General features: G+C 49.2%; 1 protein-coding gene and 1 non-coding gene across 2 annotated transcripts in view; both read left to right on the top strand.

Moving 5' to 3' along the window:
• The window catches only part of LOC126532261 (KAT8 regulatory NSL complex subunit 1-like), a 151,971-nt gene that overhangs the window by 91,618 nt on the left and 40,717 nt on the right, over window positions 1–19,636 (top strand). The gene's annotated exons all lie outside the window — the stretch shown is intronic.
• TRNAS-GGA (transfer RNA serine (anticodon GGA)) lies at window positions 5,743–5,817 on the top strand. The gene has a single exon. It is a non-coding gene; the product is annotated as a tRNA-Ser (tRNA).

Here is a 19,636-nt window from a genome sequence, read left to right as displayed (position 1 = left end):
GTTCCCAAATGCGTTCAGTATTTTTCTGCAGGCATACACCCGCTACGTCAAGTGAGTACGTTGAAGTAGAATGTCTTCGCAAAAGATCTAATGAGCTGGAAAGGCATTATACTTTGAAAATTGGGGGCTACATAAGTATGTTTATAATTTTGTGAGCCAGTTTTAAAGCAGGTTCGCCAGCTGGTAACGGCGCTTGCTTTCGTCTGTGCATTTCGCCGTCATGATATAGTGTGAAGCAAGACATAGCATGACCCACCCACAGAGGAGGAGGAAGGAACGTTTATTGTGAGAAACAGCGAGAAAGTGTTCTTTCTTCGCCCTAGGTGGGCGGCTCTCTTAGTCCAGGAAGCTGTTGGCTAATGCCGCATCCCAGGCCCGATCCACCAGACTTTGCTGATCCCCAGGCTCTGTGCCTTTAACATTGCCTCCCATGTTTCTTTGATGGCTTGTAGTGGTTCTGAGGCATCATCTTGACTGTGTTTCTCTTGGTGTGGGTACACCAACACCATGTCTGGTACATCACAATATCGGCATAGGTATGAGAATTTGGTGGGGTGCATGATAATTCCATGGACATACGTATTCGTTTGTAGTCTGAGGAGGGCGGTGGCTTCTTCCATGCTTAATTTTGGGTGTGGTAAAGGATATTGTCTTCTTTTCAGTCGGTAATGTTGCAATATTACGGCATAGTTGATGGGAATATCCTCCACCCTTGTTGCTTTCTGGAGATTGTGCGGCAGGAAATCCCGGCTGGTATGCTCTCTGGCGACAGCATGTGCTGCTTCGTTTTCTGCCAGGTGTTTGTGGCCTGTGGTCCACACAACGCAGGTTTCGGGTATTTATTGGCATCTTGTTACCTCTTTTAGAAACTTCACTGCTGCGTCAGAAATTCGGCCTTTTTGTAGGTTTCGACATGCCGTTTCCGAGTCGCTCAAGATGATTGCTGTGTCTGCATGTGGCGATGCCGAGGACAGTGGCCACTTCCTCCACCGTTCCTGAATTTCTGGCCGGTATGGTGGCAGCGACTAGCTCATTCCCTTGGTTGTTGGTCACGGTAATTGCGTATGCTCTTCTACCTGGGTATTTTGCCGCATCTGTATATCTCGTGTTGGAGTTCTTTGAGTATGTCTTGCCGAGTACTTAACCCGTTGAGGGTCGATTTTATTTTTTTTATTGCAGATTCCAATTCTTCTTAGGGACTTATTTTTTTTTAAATTTGCCGTAATTTTTCTAGGGTGACCATAAAGTGAGAAAAAATATTTTGAGTTGGTATATATGTACTCTTCATTCATTAATAACAACAATTAAAAGTAAATAAACTTATAAGAATTAAAAATTTGATGCATTGTTATACACATAGTTCAAGGCTTTGAAAATGCACGCACGAGAACTTTTCGCAAGACTCAAATGTTCCTGCTCTTACACTAATATGTACATCCATAGCATAATAGAACTGCGTAGGTGCGCGCACTCAAGAAAACTGTGTGCTTGTGCGCCCGTCGATGAAGCAAAACGTGTGACAAACTTCCACTAATCTTCATGTTATCACCAACCAGAGGCAATTAGTTTGAGCGAGTGTCCCTCCTCCCAAAGAAAGCAATGGAAACGCATGCACGCCGGCATCCTTCCTATGTGCACCGCTGTGAGCACTAAACGAGCGAGAGACAGGCGGTCGCCCTTTCAGCGATTAGTAACGAGATAGCCATCAGTTTTGCAAGCGCAAGCAGCCGAAACCGCACGCGGAACAAAACCCAAACCGCCGCCCGCGCGCGCGCCAATGCGCAAGCGGTAGTATATAGACGCGCGAGAGCAAACTAGTTCTAAAACAAACCATGCAACGAAAACCGAGAGAGGGAGGAGCGGGAAAAAAATTCCCTGTATTCCCACATAGTGGCAGCACATGACAGAAAAGAAAAAGTTTGGAAATTAGTGCGCTTCTTTAATGTACAGATGGCACTGTAAATATATGGCATCGACCATTTTTGGACTTGTTCACAGCACCATATATTTACGTCATTGACCCTTAAAGGGTTAACTCTTGCTTGTCTTCTGTCGTTGTGATGTGTTGCATGCATGTTGTGAGGTATTGGAGCGACTGAGATATAGTCACGAAGAAGTGGCAGTAATCGGGCTTTCGCGTTTGAATCTGCTATGACGCTTTTGCTGTATACGAGTTTGTGAAGTACTGCTCTGCCTGTTTGAGTCAGCTTAAGGTGCTCCAGTTGGCTGACTCTATGCACTTCACCAATTTCATCCCAGGGGTTATGGAGGCCAAGTTTGCGGAGTCACGTGTCATGGTTGAGGTCGTACTGGGAAGTCCTAGTGCGCTCTTGATTGCATTTCTACTGACAATGTTGAGCTTTTCAATTTCAGCTTTCTTGGGGAGTAGATACGGGGTGCCATATGTGATCCGGCTTATAAGGAGAATTAATTGGATGGTTTCTTGCTCTTTTAAGTCCTCTTCTTTGGGTAGTTATAAGCCGAATGAGATGGTTTACTTGTGTTAGGGTCTTCTGAAGCTTCGGAAGTGTAGCTGTGCCAAAACCGTCTTTATGTATTGTGAGGCCAAGGACGCGGAGGGAGCGAACTTGAGGGATATCGATTCCATTGAGTCTGATGTTGGGATCTGGGGCGACGTAGGCTGGTGGCCTTCCCCGGGTCCTTGCCTTGAGTATAAGTAGCTCTGATTTTTCGGGGGCGCACTGAAGACCACATCTTGAGAGGTACTGTTCTATCTGATCGATTGCCTCTTGGCAATCAGCTTCGGTTTGCTGTTGGCCGGTTGTGGACGCTTTTGTCCATAACGTTATATCGTCGGAGTATATTGCATGGCTTAAACGTTCGATGCCATCGAGTTGTTGTGGGAGCTTAATCATGGCAAGACTGAACAGCAAAGGTGAAATGACTGACCCTTGTGGAGTTCCTGTGTTGGGCATATTGAATTTCTCGCTTCGGATGTTGCCGATACCCACTGTAGCCGTGCAATCTTTGAGAACGTCGTGTACATATTGGTAGGTCCGGATTCCGCAGTTTGTGTCTTGGAGGTTCTGGAGGATTGCTTCATGCTTCACATTATCGAAGGCTCCTTTTATATCTATTGCTTAAATAGAGAACTTTTTGTGGCATTCTAGGTAGTCCAAGAGGTCTTCCTTGAGCTGTAGGAGTAGATCTTGTGCTGAGAGGAGCTGTCAGAAGCTAAACATTGTGTCAAGCTTGAGTCCCGAGTCTTCGAGGTATGTGTTGAGGCGATCGTGAACCATGTGTTCGAGAAGCTTTCCAGCGCAGGAAGTAAAGGAGATGGGCCATAGGTTGCCGATTTGTAGTGGCTTGTTGTGTTTTGGGATCATAATGACTTCTGTGTGCTTCCATTCTGCCTGGAGCTCGCCTTTTTCCCAGCAGTTATTCATGTAGTTGAGAAGTCCATTTAGGGACTTGCCTGGGAGGTTTCGTAGGATCTTGTTGGTCACCTTGTCATTTCCTAGTGATATGAGTCAATTTGGCAAGGGCAGTGTGTAGTTCAGGAAGTGTGCAAGGGCTGTCGAGGGTGAGGTTTGGTTCGCCTTTGTACAGTCGGGGATATGCGGCCTTGGGGGCATTGTCTCCGACAAGTTTACCCTTGATTTCTTCCAAAATGTGTTCTCAGTTCCTGGATGGGAGTGAATGATTTTCTTGAGGTCATATCTTTGTTGGGTCTTGGTTTTGGTGGTAGCTAGAAGGGCTCACAGTGCACCTTGAAGTTGGTCGCACAGCTTATGCCAATTCTGACTGCTGAGTTGATCTTCGTATTCTTCTGCTTGCTTTGTTATGTGAGCGATCCATTTCTGCAGTTTGCGGTTAAGTTTCATCTTTTTCCACTGCCTCAGTAGTCCTCTTCTGGTACCTCAAAGATGTAGGAGGTGAGAGTCTATGGCCGGCGCGTCCATTGTGAGTTGGATGACCCTAGTGTGCTTCTCTGCCATCTTGACCACTTTGGTGAGCCACTCTTCAATATTTTCGATGTTTTCTTCTCTGTCATGTTCTCGGAAGGCCTTCCAGTCCGTCAGCCTATCCATTCTGGTTCTGCTCGGCTTCTTATGGTGCAGGATTTCAAGCTGAAGGATGTGGTGATCACTGCCGAGATTTTCTTCCAGTCGGGACCATTCGGCGTTGGATATTCCTATTGTAAAAGTGAGGTCGGGATTTGTATTCCTGGACACACTGTTGCCTATTCGAGTCGTTAGTTTAGGATCATTCCAGAGAGTGAGGTGATTCTGTTGCGCTGAATCATGCACTTGCGCTCCTTTCTTGGTCGTGTGCTGGTAACCCCATGCTGTGTGGGGGGCATTAATATCCCCCATAATTACGAGTTCACGGCTTTTACATAGTCTTCTGGGTTGCGTGATGAAGTTTACAAAGTCTGATAACGGATCCCTGGGTGAACTCTGTAAGCATAGGACGTATAGTCTTTGATGTGTCTTCTTCTCAGGTAGCACTTCCACTAGGGTGTGTTCCACGGTTGTTCCCTGGATTGTGTGATCTTGCGTGGTGAGATTTTTCTTCGTCAGGATGGCTGTTCTCTGAGATCTGGTGTGTGTATCATATCCCTGTATGTGCAGATTGGTGTGATGTTTCTTGGATAGCGATGATATCTGGTTGTTCCTGTTTGGTCAGTTCCTGGAGGTCTGTTCTTTTGGTTCGGATAGAGCGACAGTTCCATTGCCACAGCTTCATTGGGAGTTGTGGGAATCTCTTCTTGGTATTACTCGCCATCTTGTTCGATATCATTCTTTTCGCCCCGGGCCATGGATTCCAGTCTGGCTGCATTGTGGAGGTCTTTACGTGCTTTCTTGCGAGTCGTGTCGGTGTTGTTGAGTAGCTTTTCTACTGTGGCTTTCGTTACGTGGTTTTGCTTGGCATAAGGCATGATTGCGAAGTCTGAGGTCTTGAAGAGTAGCATGGATAGGGGCCAGCTGAGTGGTGATGTGTTGCTGGAGCTGTTGTGTTATCTCCTTTGCAAAAGTGGTCATGGCCTCCTGTACCTGCTTTCATTGTTACAATTTCCTTGATTTGTTCTTTCGTAAGGGGCAGTGGGATGTTTGGCATTCCTTGAGGTTTCTAGGCTTGATTGGTGGTGTTTTGTTCTTTGCACCTTTGTATGAGCTCATCATTGAGGGCTTGCTGATTTTGTAATTGTGCTCGCAGATCTCATCTGGTTTCCATGAGTTCTTGTGCTTGTGTGTTTCCTCCTGCAGTATCTGCATACGTGACTTGCTTTTGTGGGTTGTGTATACGGGATCCAAACCCTCATCTTGACTGGGGTCCTTCGTTTGCTTGACCACTTGTTGATTTGGAGTCACTTCTGTATCTGTGTGGACTGTGTAGTGCTTGATACGGATAGTGCCGGGAAGTCCAAGTCTGAATTTGAGTTGGCAGTCATGGTCTTCCGGTTGATTTTCCATCCCGCATATGTAGCAGAAGTTGTTAAGGGGTTTCGGGCAGATATCTTCCCTGTGCCCTAGTTCTCCGCGGGTTGTGCCGTATTGCACGGAGTTCCTGTATGGTTTGCAGTGGTAGTCAGAGCATTTATATATGATTAATAAAGGGAAAATCAGACATCCACCCGAACGGGTGGATGTCTGATTTTCCCTTTATTAATTAATTACTTCTCTCCACCTTGCGGGTTTCCGCAGAACTATTACGTCAAACTCGTGCCGTTGCTTCGTGCTGTCGACAAATTCGACTTCGCCCTGCCATCTGCTAGCCGCCTGGTTAGCTCAGATGGTAGAGCGGCTGCCCCGGAAAGGCGGTGGTCCCGGGTTCGAGTCCCGGACCAGGACGAATTTTTCTTCAGCTGTGAGGCTTTCCTTTCGAGGAACCCGTATGGGTTTCCTTTGTAGCAATCGCTACGAATGGGTGGTTGTCTGATTTTCCCTTTATTAATTACTTCTCTCCACCTTGCGGGTTTCCGCAGAACTATTACGTCATTTATATATGATGTATGGGATGTGCAGTCAGTCGAAGTAGATGAGTGCTGTTAATGACCTTCCCAGCATGCATGCTGCGAGAACCGTATATCTTGAGGATACTCATAGCCCTTGTAGTAGTTTATTGCTCGTGCCTGGCAGGATGTTGTACATTACGCCTTTGCTGATGCCCTCTGGTGTCCTGACATGTGCTTTAACTTCATAAATGGACCCTCCAAACTGCATGCTGGTGATCTTGAGGAGCATGTCGTACGCTATGTCTTTGTTTGGTGTACTTGCGATGATTATATTCTCGGCATGTTGCACTTGTATCCAGATAGTGTCATAGAAGTCTCTTTGGGACAACTTGCTAGCTCGGCCAATGGCATGTGTCACTGCCACCAATGTCCATTTGGAGAACCTTTGGTCTGTAGATGATCTTCGTGTCGTCCACTGGCAAAGGCGGAAGTATCGGTTTTTTATAATGTGGCATGTTTCCCGCAATAGGTATTGTTGCTCCAGCTTGCTGCGTTCGTAGTTGGCCTGCTTCCTCGGCTGTGGGTTTTACATGCACCTGAGTCTTCTTGCCTCTCCTCTACCATGTGTGCGATTTTTCCTAAATGTTTATCGCCTTTCCGCTGCTCTCGTCATACGTCCACTCCGCTTCCAGTTGTTGCTGCTCTTGTATCGTGTCCACGTGCATTTCAATGCTGTTGTTTTCCTGGTTCAGTTCTCGTGCAGTTGTTGCTGCGTCGGATGCGTCAGTCATTGATACTCGGCGACAGCGCCGAGTCGCTTTCGAAGAGCGCTCGAGCGCTCACGAGCCACGGGACACGCTCCGCGGGTTGCGAGTCACACTCCACGGGTCATGGGTCACATGCGTTCGGCTGGCCGCTTATTCTTGTAGGGTTAGCTCCGTTAGCGTGGCGTGAAACTATCAAGCGGCAAAAAATGACGGTAATTCCACGTACCGCTCATAAACTTGATATCCTCCAGTTCCACTTCCGTGCCGATTCCGTCGATGCCACAGTTTCGATTAATAAAAGCAGATATCCGGAAAATTGCCGAAAAATGCAGGAGCCCATGCGAAGTGCACTGCTTAGCCCCCTCCCATCCACAGAAACCTGCCGCAATCACCCGTGTACTTAGATTGAGGTGCACTAGAGAACCCCGATTGGCCAAAATTATTTCGGAGCCCCCTGATATACAGTTCGCCTCATAATCATATCGTTCTTGGCACGTACATCCATGTTTTTTTATGGCGATCGCAAGTATACGGACACTCCAAACGCATTTTCGCCGTCGTCGTCAGGGTTGCCGCGATGTTCCGTATAAAGTCCCAGTACAACTACATCGTGGCCGCGCGCCGTATGCAGTGGGTGCGAGTGAAAGCGTGCGAGTGTGAGCCGAGAAGGAAGGTGGGTTCGAAAGAACATCGAGCGCAAGCTGAAAAGTAGCGCTAACCAATACGACCAAACTCGGAATCGGGCATGCTGTCTTCTCGCGATGTCGCCTACGCCGCTGGGTCTGGCGCGGCCGGACCCTGCGTCGAAGGTGAAAGCTATGCTTCGCGCTCGCCTGCGAGGCTTCCCACGTTTCCCTTCCAAACTCCCTCCGTCGTGACGCGGAGGTGCGAAGAGTGGGCGAGGACGAGAGACGGACTCTTGGAGCAGACAAAGAGGGAACTAAAATCTTTATACAACCTAACTGCTTGTTGGCCTAGTTGGTGCTTGCTAAAAGACATGTTTTCGCCGCAATTGAACACACACAAAAGGAAGGCACATAAAGTGTTGTCTTTATGCGGTGGCAGGCGGCGATCTCCTTGCATGGTCGGCCCAGGTGAGCTCCTGCTGGGGCTTGTGGCTACGGTCAAGTGAGATGTAGCGCGCAGTGCTTGCACTGCGCGATGACTTACGCTGGGCTGGCTTCTGCTCCCGGGTTCTTGACTGGCGTCTGGCGGTTGGCTGGGTAGTGCGTGGTGGCGGGCGGGCGTACCGGTACTTACATTGACTATTCCCAGTATGATGCCCGTCCCCACAGACGATGCATTTGGGTGTACAGGTTGGGGATTCCGTTAGCGTGTGCTTGGCACCGCAATTGTGGCAACATCCGCTAGTTGGGGCGGGACAGACATCCTGGCGGTGTCCGATACGGCGGCAGTTGTAGCAAGCCTCCATTTTGGGTCGATGAGGAAACCAAGTGTGAATACCCGCCCAAAAGCGGACAGCTTTGGGCAGGGGGCCGGTGGCGAAAGTGATAATAATGGATCGCTTTTTCCCGAAGGGCCGAGCGTCAATAATTAGTAGTTGAGGATTAAAGGGAACAAGTCCTTTCAGGATTTCACCGTGCGACTCACCACTGTGGGCCACCTGAATGACGCCCCTCATGGCATCATTGGGCGGAGCGAGGTATGCGGCGACATCAGTTGCGCTCGTGCCGATGCGGATTGACGTGATCTGGGCATAAGCCCGAGCTCGAGCCTCCTCTGGAGTGTTGATCGTCAAGGCATTGTTTGTTGGATGCAGCTGCACCTGGTCCTGAGCGAGCGCTTCCTGCAAGGGGATTTTCGTCGCATCACAGATTGCTGCGAAGAGCGTGCGAGGGGTCTCCTTGGTCACGTCCAAACTGCCGCGTGGTCGGACTACGATTTTGAAGTCTCCCCGCGGGAGTTGCGGGAGAGGCGCGCGTCGCGTACGCAGCTCGGGATTTCTCGGCGGCTGAACGGCCGCCGTTGGGTGGGGAGAGTGAGTGGCAGTCGTCGGGCGGTACTGGTTGCGGACACGCAGGAGTCTCCCATTCCCCGTTTAGGGCTTCGGCGGGCTTGATGTCAGTGTCGTTTACTTGTTATTCCATGGCTGAGTGGGCTGTGGGGACCACGGACGCTAGGCGTAAAACAGGCCTAGCTTCGGCCTGCACCAGGGAGAAGGAGAAAAGGCCGAAAGATCCGACCCGGGTGGGCTCAGAATGGGCAGGTCACCTTTCTGGATACGATGGTGGGGATATTGAGAGCCTCAGGTCGAAATGTCCGGTCGCTGTGGACTTTGGAGGAGCACATACACGGCGCTTCCGCTCGCAGCGACACTGTCCGCTGCAGCCTCTATCTCCTAACAACGAGCCGGTTCTACCTTAAATCCCTTTGAGACCCTTCGCAGGAATGAGGCGGGGCGGGTGCTGACGTCACCCGCGTCGCATTCCTCTTTCATCGCGGCAGCAGTCTGCGGCACGCCACCGGATTCCTCAGTTTGACCCACGGGGAGGGGTGGGCAGTTTCGTGCAACTTCGAAGGTTCGCAGACGTAGTTGGGCGACTTGGCCAGACGTCAGTGTTGTCAGTGGATGTTTGAAGCTGAGCACCAGTAAAGTCGGCGCTGTTGAGGAGGTACCGAATTTCCCCGGAAGCATTTAGGCAGCGATTCAGAGAAGCGAGCAAAAAGAGCGACGAGGGCTACTCAGAGTTCGCGTACGGTTTGAAAACAAACCTGGTTGAGTGGCTTAAGGGTGCCGAAGTCTACGAAAGTAGACAAAATTATAGAATGTATTTATCTCAAACAATTCTACCGAAGCATTCCACAGTCGGTCAGGTTTTGGGTACAGGATAGAGACGCCGTAGACATGGTAGATAAGGCGGCTCGGCTAGCTGATGAGTACGTGATGCGACGAAAAATCACTACCGACGACGAGCGTTCAAATGGAAGGGATAATCCGAGAAGGTATATCCATCACAAAAAAAAAAAAAAAAAAACGCACAGGTAAAAGCTACCTAGAGGGCCGAGCCGACGAAAAAAACTCGGGAAGTGAACAGTGATAAAGGAGCTAGCAGCCCTCGGGAGGAGGGGACAAAGAAGGTTGAAACGCAAGAGTTCGAGAAGAGGGGACCGGTCCGATGTTATCAGTGCCAGGGCCTAGGTCACTATGCCTCGGATTGCAAAAAAAAAAGGGGGGGGGGGGACGATAGTGCTTTCCTACGTGGGCGGAAGCGACGAAAGCTTGGTAGTTTCTCCGTCTATACCTCCAGGAGCTACAGATTAGCGGAAAAACCTGTAAGCTATGAAGGGACAGGGGAGCAACCATGGACCTAGTTCACCCTTCTTTTGTAAAAGCCGAGTACTATACAGGGAAGGTAACTTGGATCAAGTCATTGCTAGAGGAACACGGCGTGTGTCTGCCAATAGCACGAGTGTCAATTTCCGGTCCTTTCGGAGAACTAGACAGAGGCAGGCGTTACGGGAGCGGAGTCGGGACTTCGGAGAAGGAAGGGTGCAGGCATTAACCCGCTCGTGAGCATGCCAAATCGCCGCTCAGCTGACCGAGGACCCCCGCGCAGCGGTGGCGAAACACTAGGAAGCGCATTCCCTAGTAGAACCTCGGACAATGGAGGAAAAAGAAAGTGTGACAGCAGAGGTGCCAATTAAAATGATCCCCGTAGAAAACTCGCGTAGCGAAGAAAGGTCGTCAGTGGAAGCACCAGAAAGGGCGAGCAGCTTTGTACTTTCATCTGCCTCTGGGGGCTTTGACAGGCTTCTCCAGGTGGACAGGGAGTCGCTCAGCGCGGAGCAACAGAAGGACCAGACTCTGACATGTTTACACTACAACGCGAAAGAGGGCATAGCTAGGCGCAACGTTACCATCCACGAAAAGGGAGGACTTTTGTATAGACACTACCGAAATCGTGGGGGCCGTATCCTCGATCAATTAAACGTTCCGGAGAGGTATCGGGCGGATCTCGTGACTTTGTGTCAAGGAAATGGCTGGTCAGGCCATCTAGGAATCAACAAAACGAAGGAGAGGCTCTTGTTAGAATATTACTGGCCACGATGCTTTGAGTATGTGGGAAATTATGTAAGGTCCTGTGACGCGTGTCAATGAGTTGGGAAGCCGGGAGACAAACGCAAGGCACCTTTAAAGTTGGTTCCCTTAATCACGGAGCCATTCCGTCGGCTGGTGATCGACGCAGTCGGGCCTTTGCCGCCGAGCCGATCAGGGTGCAAGTACCTTTTCACCATGCTCTGTCCCGCGACAGTTTCCTGGAGCGATTCCTTTGAAGGAACTGAGCTCCACCGAGATAGTCAACACTCTGTTGTCCACGTTTGCACGAATCGGTTTTCCTGCGAGATACAGGCTGACCCGGGGATGGTATTTACAAGTGCTTTAACCACGACGTTCCTAGAAAGGTGTGGTGTGCGGCTGATACACGGCTTCGTGTACCATCCACAATCAAACAGCGTTGAGAAGATGCACTCGGTGCTTAAGAGAGTGTTACGTGCATTGTGCCATGAACACAAAGCAGACTGGGAGGACTGTTAACCCGCAACCCTGTTCGCGTTGAGAACGGTCCCACATAAGGCAACGAGGTTCACTCCTTCCGAGCTGGTGTACGGTCGGACGATCCGTTCCCCCCTCAGAATGTTACGAGAAATGTGGGAAGGAACAGGTGAAAGCCAGATGGTGGTGAGTTACGTTTTAAAATTGCGGGATCGCTTAAGTGTCTCACGAGAACTGGTTGAAAAAACACCTAAAAGAGGCCCGGAAATCGCGAAGGCGTACTATGTCAGAAATGCGCGTAGGCGAACATTTGAGGTAGGCGACAGGGTCAGGATCCTAAGGCCTTCACGAAGAAACAAGCTTGAGGTACAGTGGGACGGACCTGTAAAGGTTACCCAGAAGATATCGGAGACTAACTACACCCTAGAAGTTCCCGGAAGAAGCAATAAAGGAATCATTTACCACTGCAATTTAATGAAACCTTATTGTGGAACGGAAGAGGTTGTGAACATGGTGGTAAATGCGTCTGAAGAAGTAGCGGTCCAGCTTCCAGTTTTAGCGACAGTGGACAACCATAGAGGACAACCTGAATCTGTCTGTAAACCGACTGCTTCTCGAGGCCGACCAGTAAGCGACCTCCGGAAACTATTTGAGGAATTTCGCCAATGCTTCAGTAGCCGGCCGGGGAGAACGACGCTCATTACTCATGAGATTGAGTTGACATCAGACGAGCCCGTCCAATCCGAACCGTACTCACCTCGGCAGCGAGAAATAATGGAAGTAGAGATCAAACGAATGCTTGAGTTGGGAATCATTGAGCCAGCAGACAATGATTACACATCAACGATGATTCTTGTAGAGGCGAGCGGAAAAGAGCCGCGTCCATGCGTGAACTATAGGAAATTGAATGCGATTACAAGTGACCCACTTTACCCTATACCTAACATAGAAGAACGAGTTGAACGGGTGGGCGGAGCCCAGTACATTTCAACAATCGACTTCGTTGGGGGGTACTGGCAAGTGCCCATGTCAGAAAGCTCAAGTCGCTACACAGCATTAACTTCCCCGCTTGGCACATTTCGACCACTAATGTCAAGTTTCGGGCTTAAAAACGCACCGTTTAGCTTTTCCAGGCTGATGGATATTGTTTTGAAAAACTTACAAGATTACGCGATCCCCTACTTAGATGATGTGGCCATCTTTTCTAACAGCTGGGACGATCAAATAGAGCACTTAAGGAAGGTGCTGGCACGTCTACGAGACGCGGGTCTCACGGTAAATGCCGAAAAGTGCAACTTCGGGTGTTCGCAAATTACCTACCTAGGTCATGTCGTTGGACAAGGAACGCGGCGGCCCTCCGAACTAAAGATAGGGCTTATCAGTAACTTTCCTGAACCGCGAACTAAGACAGATGTCAGAGCCTTTCTGGAGCTCGTGTGATATTACCAGCGGTACACTCCAAATTTCGCACAGGTGGCAAGCCCCCTGGCAGACACTCTCCGAAAGGGAGAGCCCGAAAAAGTTCTATGGAGTGAGGCCAAAGAAACTGCATTACAGCACTTGAAAAAGGTTCTGAGCTCAGGACCAGTGCTTCGGACACCCGATTATTCTAAGGAATTTATCGTGCAGTGCGACGCTAGAGGTTTGGAAGTCGTCCTCAGCCAGGTGGGCGAAGACGCGGAAGAACATCCGGTACTGTATGCTAGCCGAACATTTACGCACAGAGAGTAGGCATACAGCGCTTCCGAAAAAGAATGCGCCTGCTTAGTTTGGGCAGCCCAGAAATGATCTTGTTATCTGTACTGAGCGAAATTCACTTTCGAGACCGACCACTGTCCTACCTGCCTCAGACACATGTCCCCTACGAACGGACGCTTGCTCAGATGGAGTCTAATTCTCCAGGAATTTTCCAGCAATATAGCTGTTCCAGGGGCCTAACTGAGCTAAAACGTAAGCCAAAATTGTAAAAATTTGATTAAAGTCTGCAGCGCGACTTGATTATGACAGAGCGATGACACATACTGTCATCTAGGCGAGCGGCAGATTTAACGCGTTAGCGTTAAGAGCGCCGTCTCGTAGAAAATCCGGTGTCGGCGCCGGAGCAGTTGTCCGCGAGCGAGAATTTCCGCCACGCCTTGCTGTATGACATGATGTATATATGCGGGTTATATTGCCACACCTTTCTGTCACTAAAATTGCTCATACCTTGTTGTCTTACGTTCTTTACGAAGTTGTTCTTCGGAATGCTGAGAATGACAGCCCACAAACTAATTTCATGTGACAAAGCACCGACAGCGCATGCCTTTTATGTTAAATCTTCTAAGACTAAGTATTAAAAGTGCGAAATGAACCTGCGGGATCGGCCTACGCAGGAGGTCGCGTTTCTTTGTGCGTAGCCCCTTCAGTCACGGTGTACACGTTTGTGGACGCTGCTTACTTTTGCTATTTCTGCGCAGTTGTGGCAAGGAATAGACCACAAAAGATGGGCTTAGGGTGAAATGAACGTTCTGCCTACCGCAAGTACCTTCATTTTGCTTCTGAGCGAAGTCTGTCACTACCGAAAATCACTTAGAATTTTCTTCTTCTTTCTAGTAATGTTTGCAACCAGTAATTAACTTGTGCAATTAATTCGCTCTAGTGATGACGAAACGTATCATTACTGAGTGCACAATAATTAGATAATTAATCCATCATTATGGTGGCTCATCACAAAATGCAGAAATAGTCATTCTACCACCTTGCTCTTAATGGAGTCTGCAGCACCTTAGCACATATGTGTGTAAATTTCATGCATTTATCAACAATCGATCATAATTCATGACTGAAGGGGGTCGCGTTCCCCGGCAGTGTTTCCCGGTAGAGATTATAATTCCATAAGCTGCAGTTGCCGGGAAGCGTGAGAAGCGGTCGGGGATCTTTGAATGCCATCGCGTTCCGCTCTTAAAGGCGAAGCTTAAGCAGCCTCAAAATTTTTTAATCATAAGTTCGAACCAACTGGCTCGTCAACATGCTATAGCCAGAAGAGTTCATCTGCTATCAATGACGCTTAACAGCTGAACAAATCCTAGACTTCGTGTTCACATGAAACGTCGACCAGTGTGAATATAGGAACTGCTGAAGCAAGATAGGTTCGGTGCAGCAAGCCTTTTGAGAAAGCCTTGCCAAAGCTTGTACTGTAATGCGACGTTACGAATTTTACGGTATTTTGGTGTAATTCAGCCGTTGTTGTCCATAAACGTGAAAGCGTCTTGATAATCCAGCAATGAGCTGTTTCTGTTTCTCATTTTTCTTCGACACACCAAGTTGTATTTCTGTTCTGTATTTGTTAATATATTACTTCCCACAGATTGCAATTGAAAACCGTTAATAGGTTTGTCAGCAAGTTGCCCTTCACTGCGTCGTGTTGCAAATACTTTCCCATTGCTGCTTATTTCGCTGCCTGCCTGACTCGGACGCCCAAACCATATCTGGCTGTGATCCGCTTATTTTTACCACCGTCTGCTCATTTTTTGTCGTTCTTTACCTCGTATTACTTAATGCGCATCGTTCTGGGTTGTGCTGCGCAAGCCACGATGACTTTGGCACGTTTCGTCTGCTGCCTTGTGTGCACTGATAGCGCGTTGAACAAACATTCTAATCGCAAAGAACGTTGTGTGACCGTACGTTACTGGCCGTAAATAGTGCACGGGGCACAATCGACCGCACGCTCTTTCTGCTGCACTGCAGTCCTCGCTGCGGACCAAGGTGATCGCATCGAGCCTGCTAGCGCATCCTTACGAGAGGGCGTGCGAAAGTTCGTCACCTCTTTTCAACACTAGATGAGCATTAGCTATAGCAGTGGCTGAATATTCGAAATTTCGAATACGATTCAAAAACTTCTGGCTATTCCATTCGAAAGTTCACTATTCGAAAGTGTTGAATAATCGTTTCTGTTCGAAAAAAAAAAAATAATAACAGCATTTATTAAAGTCTCGAAGGGTAGAAAAAAAGTTCATGCAATGATAGGTGGTGTCCAAACGACGCCTCCAGCGCCATGCTTCTTTTTTTTCGCTGCAAGCGGCGGTTACTAATCGCTGCAGCTGGAAACACACCATGGTCGCCGTGTTTTGGTGCGCGGCTTATGGCTGTGAATGATTCTGCTGCAGGAGAGCCGCGGTTGTTACTGAGCGGATACTGAGCGAACACATTGGGCCGGTAATTTTTTGGTGATTACTTTGCAGGGGATACGATTCAAATCGCCGGTTACATTTCGTAAACTGCAATATGTACCGTAAGGTTACTAATCCAAAGGTCAATTTGTGAAATATTTGATTAGTCGATTATGCATTTCGCTTTTACCAGCATATCCAGCTTAATGACTGGAAATATGTGATGTGCCTCAAGCGATCTTAAAGTTAAACAAACCCCCCCCCCCCCCCAAAAAAAAAAGAAAAAAACGAAAGAGAAAGAAAAAAAAAAAAACGCCCGGTATAAGCTCGCTAAAGCCGGCTTCGGTATGACGACGGCGGCATTCTTCAAGCGCGACTGAGGGCGGCGCAGCAGGAGCGCCGGGCCGTCGACCTCGTTTTCCTCCTCCCTCCCGGAGCGGCGCGCGCTCCCTTCCGGGGGGGATCTTCCCGAAACCGGGCTCCCAGAAACGGGTCCCGATCGATGCCGAACCCAGACGCGGGATCGCAGAAAGTAGGTGCACACCGCCAGGTACGTGTGGCCGAGCGTAAGCCCGGCGCGAGCCGGTCACGAGCACGGGTCTCTTCACTGCCCGAGGGTCGGTCACACGTGAGCTGGTGATGCTGGTACAATCTTGCTGAAAATTGCACCAGTAAACAAAGAAAACGTTTAACTTAAGAAAGGGGGACATTCGAAATCTCTTTTCCACAGTAGTTGAGCATTAGCTAGTGGTGCGTGTATATTTGAAATTTCGAATACGATACGAGAGCTTCTGGCTGTTCCTTTCGATAGTCGACTATTCTAAAGTGTATTAGACTGTGTAAAGTGTATTGGTGGCTCCAGCCACCTTCCTGTCGTTTTGTCTGTCTGCCTCCTGATTTTTTCCCTTTTTCAAGTTTGCTGGCATTCTCCTAGTATAACCATGTACCGGCTAGCCCAGCAAAGCCACTCTTATGATTTCATTTAACAGCCCCTAGAGCTCCTTGAAATCCTAGAAAACGGGTTTGGGGCGACTTTTGAACATTCAAAGTAACAAACTCCGTGTAAGGGTTATGCCACAGATACTCTACACGGGAAAAAGTCCTCGATATTTTCCTTTTTGGGTGTCGCCAAGCAATGCAGTGTGGCATCTTCTTAGCTGCCAACGATAGGCTTTTCTAATTGTCATTGTTATCGTGGAGCTAGGTTAAACCGTACCAAGCGACCAGACCGTACCACTATTTTCGTTGTTTTGCTGGTGGGTTCACACTGCAGCAATTAAGGTTCCATTTTGAAGCCCTACGCTCTAGAAATGCCTCGCGAAAAGTGTTTGAGCCGTTTGGCATTAATAAGGCAGTTATCTTTCGCTGAAGCCGGGCACTCCTAACCATCATGTCAAGAGACGATTGGCATTACAATGGGAAAGTCAGCATGAAAAGCCACCTGAAGAATAGCAGCTAAGAAGGAAATTCACTAGTTTCCAGTGTTTGTGCATGAGTACACGCTCGACAATGTTACGGGGTCAATTCAAATGGGTCGCGAAGCTTCTGGCGAAGAGCGATCCATATCCAGTCGGCAACGACACGGCGCCGTCACTGAAATGATGGCTGTTCATAGCGCTTGCGATAAATGCTCAGTGCTGACGGAAGCGCAAAATTTCTGCTAGGAATTATTAGTTCTTTGTTCTCATTGCGCAGATTATTCTCATGACGTCATGTACCTGTTCGAGATCTCGCCTGAATTTAACAAGCCGGCAATGGCATTTCCTTTAATTCGCTGCGCTCGCCCCGTGGCTATTATATAAGCTCAACGCGACGTCGCGTTCTCCGTCCCCGCGGCGACAGTTTTATGGGAGCGAGACGCGCTCGTCAACTCCGATTTAGGTGCACGTCGAAGAACTCCAGTTGGCTAAGGTTAATCTGCAGTACCCCTGTAATCGTAACGTGGTTTTGGCACTTTAAGCCCTGGCATTTATTTCGTTTTACACGGATACTGCAGGCATCGCTGCTCTCTTTAGTTTATTACGTTGGCCTTCTTCAGGTACTTGACGCACTTTTCGGGCGTTGTCTGTCTGTCTGCGTTTGTTTTCCCGCCTACCTGGTCGCTGAGTAGTCCGTTGTCGAATGGGTAGTGCATCGGGCTGACGGAATATGGTCGGTTCGAAACCGACCGTCGGACCAGCTTGCGTCACTGAGTCTGTAGCAGTGTGTGCACATATGCGCCGCTCTCCAACGAACCTTTTTCACGCCGACACCGGCCACTCTCGATGCGGGACTACCACCACCAGGCGGGAACCGGTGTTCAATGAAACTCTTTTGCGCCGACTCGGAGCACTGGGTGTGTGCCGTTCGGTCTGTGTGCTTGGTCGTCTGTGTAACCTCTTTGATGCCAACTTCGGTGACTGGCTATGTGCCAGTAGCTGTGTGCCGCTCTACAGTGACGAAAATATCCTTTAAATTACTTCGATGCTGGCTGGAAGCAAACCCACGTCACAAAGATTCCGCAGATGCACTGGGTATGGGCCGCATTTACTGAATCATTTTTCATGCCAACGCTTTAGCGAGGTGCGCCATGAATGCACACAGCATGTGCCGCTCTTCAGTGAACATCTTGGCAACTTAGGTCACTGAGCAAAACTACTCGTCTTCCGCGCATAAAATAAGCAATTTGCTCTTTAACAAGTAGTTAAAACAATGCATTTATCCAATCCGTTTTAAACCTTGGGCGAGACGTCGAGACAGGGAAGGTATGCAAAATGCTTCATTCATCGTTTTAAATAAATACACGGATGCTTGCCTCTCGGTTTTGAGTAGCGTTATATTGATATATTTTTTTTTTTTAGTTTTGTGTGTTTGCAACTTATTTTCAAGAATGTGAAAGGCTTTTGTTTTTCGTTTGTTTTATTCTGACGTTTTAGTTTTTTCAAGCCTGCGATCTCGCGGGTGCGTTCCCTGCTCCGCCATGGAGCCCAGCGAAGTGACATCGTCACGCGATCCTTTGTTGCCGAACGAGCCTTGTGTCGCCACGACGTCCACAGCGAGGAGCCTCGGCAAGAACAACAAGCGCGGTCGGCGTAACAGGGCGCTTGAAGGCAGCACGGAGGACACGAGCAAGTCTTTCGCCGTGATGCTCGTTGTTCAGGGTGAGGGAGGGAGGAAGTCAAAGCTTCGCCTTTTTCGGGTAGCATACTGTCGACGCCGTCGCGAAAGGCGGAGAAGACGCAGCACGAATTTTGACAGTTTCGCATTGTGCGCTGACATAATGCGTGTACGACTTATTTCGCCGCAACAAGATACCGACAGTCGAGAAGATAACTAAATAATTCTCTAAGCGTATGGATGTACCATCACTGAAACGGTGTACTAGTTGTGCGTCGCCTGCTTGCCGAGGTCGGCTTCAAGCACGAGAAGGAGCCACAACTTGCTGCTTATTGACAGGAATGGCATCCCTGAATGGCAGAATCGCTACGTTCGTGGCGTGGAGCGCTACTGGGCAGAAGGGCGAAATATATTCCTTCTCGCACGAAGCATGGGTGACGACGGGAACACAGTCGGCTGATCGTGTGGACAGGCACCGTGGTACAGAAGAGCGGACGGTACATCTACTGATAAATCAACAGCCTTGGCACCACTGGCCGTAGTAAATTTTTTGCTGTAGGCGGCGTTGTTAAGAACGGCCAGCTGCAGTGCAAGTTTGCCACCCAGTTACAACTATGGCGCCAACATTCCGGCGCTGTTAAGAGCGGCCAGCTGCAGTGCAAGTTTGCCACCCAGTTACAACTATGGCGCCAACATTCCGGCGCTGTTAAGAGCGGCCAGCTGCAGTGCAAGTTTGCCACCCAGTTACAACTATGGCGGCAACATTCCAGGAGCGTCGCCGCCAACTTCTAGCCACAGCGTGACTAAATCGACTTTGTGTCGGGGAGCAATATGGGCATCCCCCACTCTCCGTCGCTTCAGCTAGGATGCGTTCGATGAAGCAGGCTTTGTGCTGAAACCGCCACCAACCTCTAGCCTCATCGCCGTTGTGACGGGATGAGTTCGGCGGGCCAACTATTATTCCCAAACACCCCAACGCGCTACCCGGAACGGCTCCGAGTTCTACGGGGCCCCTCTGACGTCGGCTCCGGACATTCGAACGTGTGTGCATTTGTGTGTGTAGACCGTCCTGCGGGGAGGCGGCTAGTTTGCGATGACGGAACGAACGTTCGCATCACCTTGTATCGGGAGATGACCGAGAGTTTAAAAACCGCTGTTGTGCGGCTGCTCAGATGCAGTCATGTTAGAC

Source organism: Dermacentor andersoni, chromosome 5, assembly GCF_023375885.2.
Source record: "Dermacentor andersoni chromosome 5, qqDerAnde1_hic_scaffold, whole genome shotgun sequence".
NCBI classification, from domain to species: Eukaryota; Metazoa; Arthropoda; class Arachnida; order Ixodida; family Ixodidae; genus Dermacentor; species Dermacentor andersoni.
Note: the sequence above shows the minus strand (reverse complement) of the source record. Positions and strands in the feature narration are given on the sequence as shown.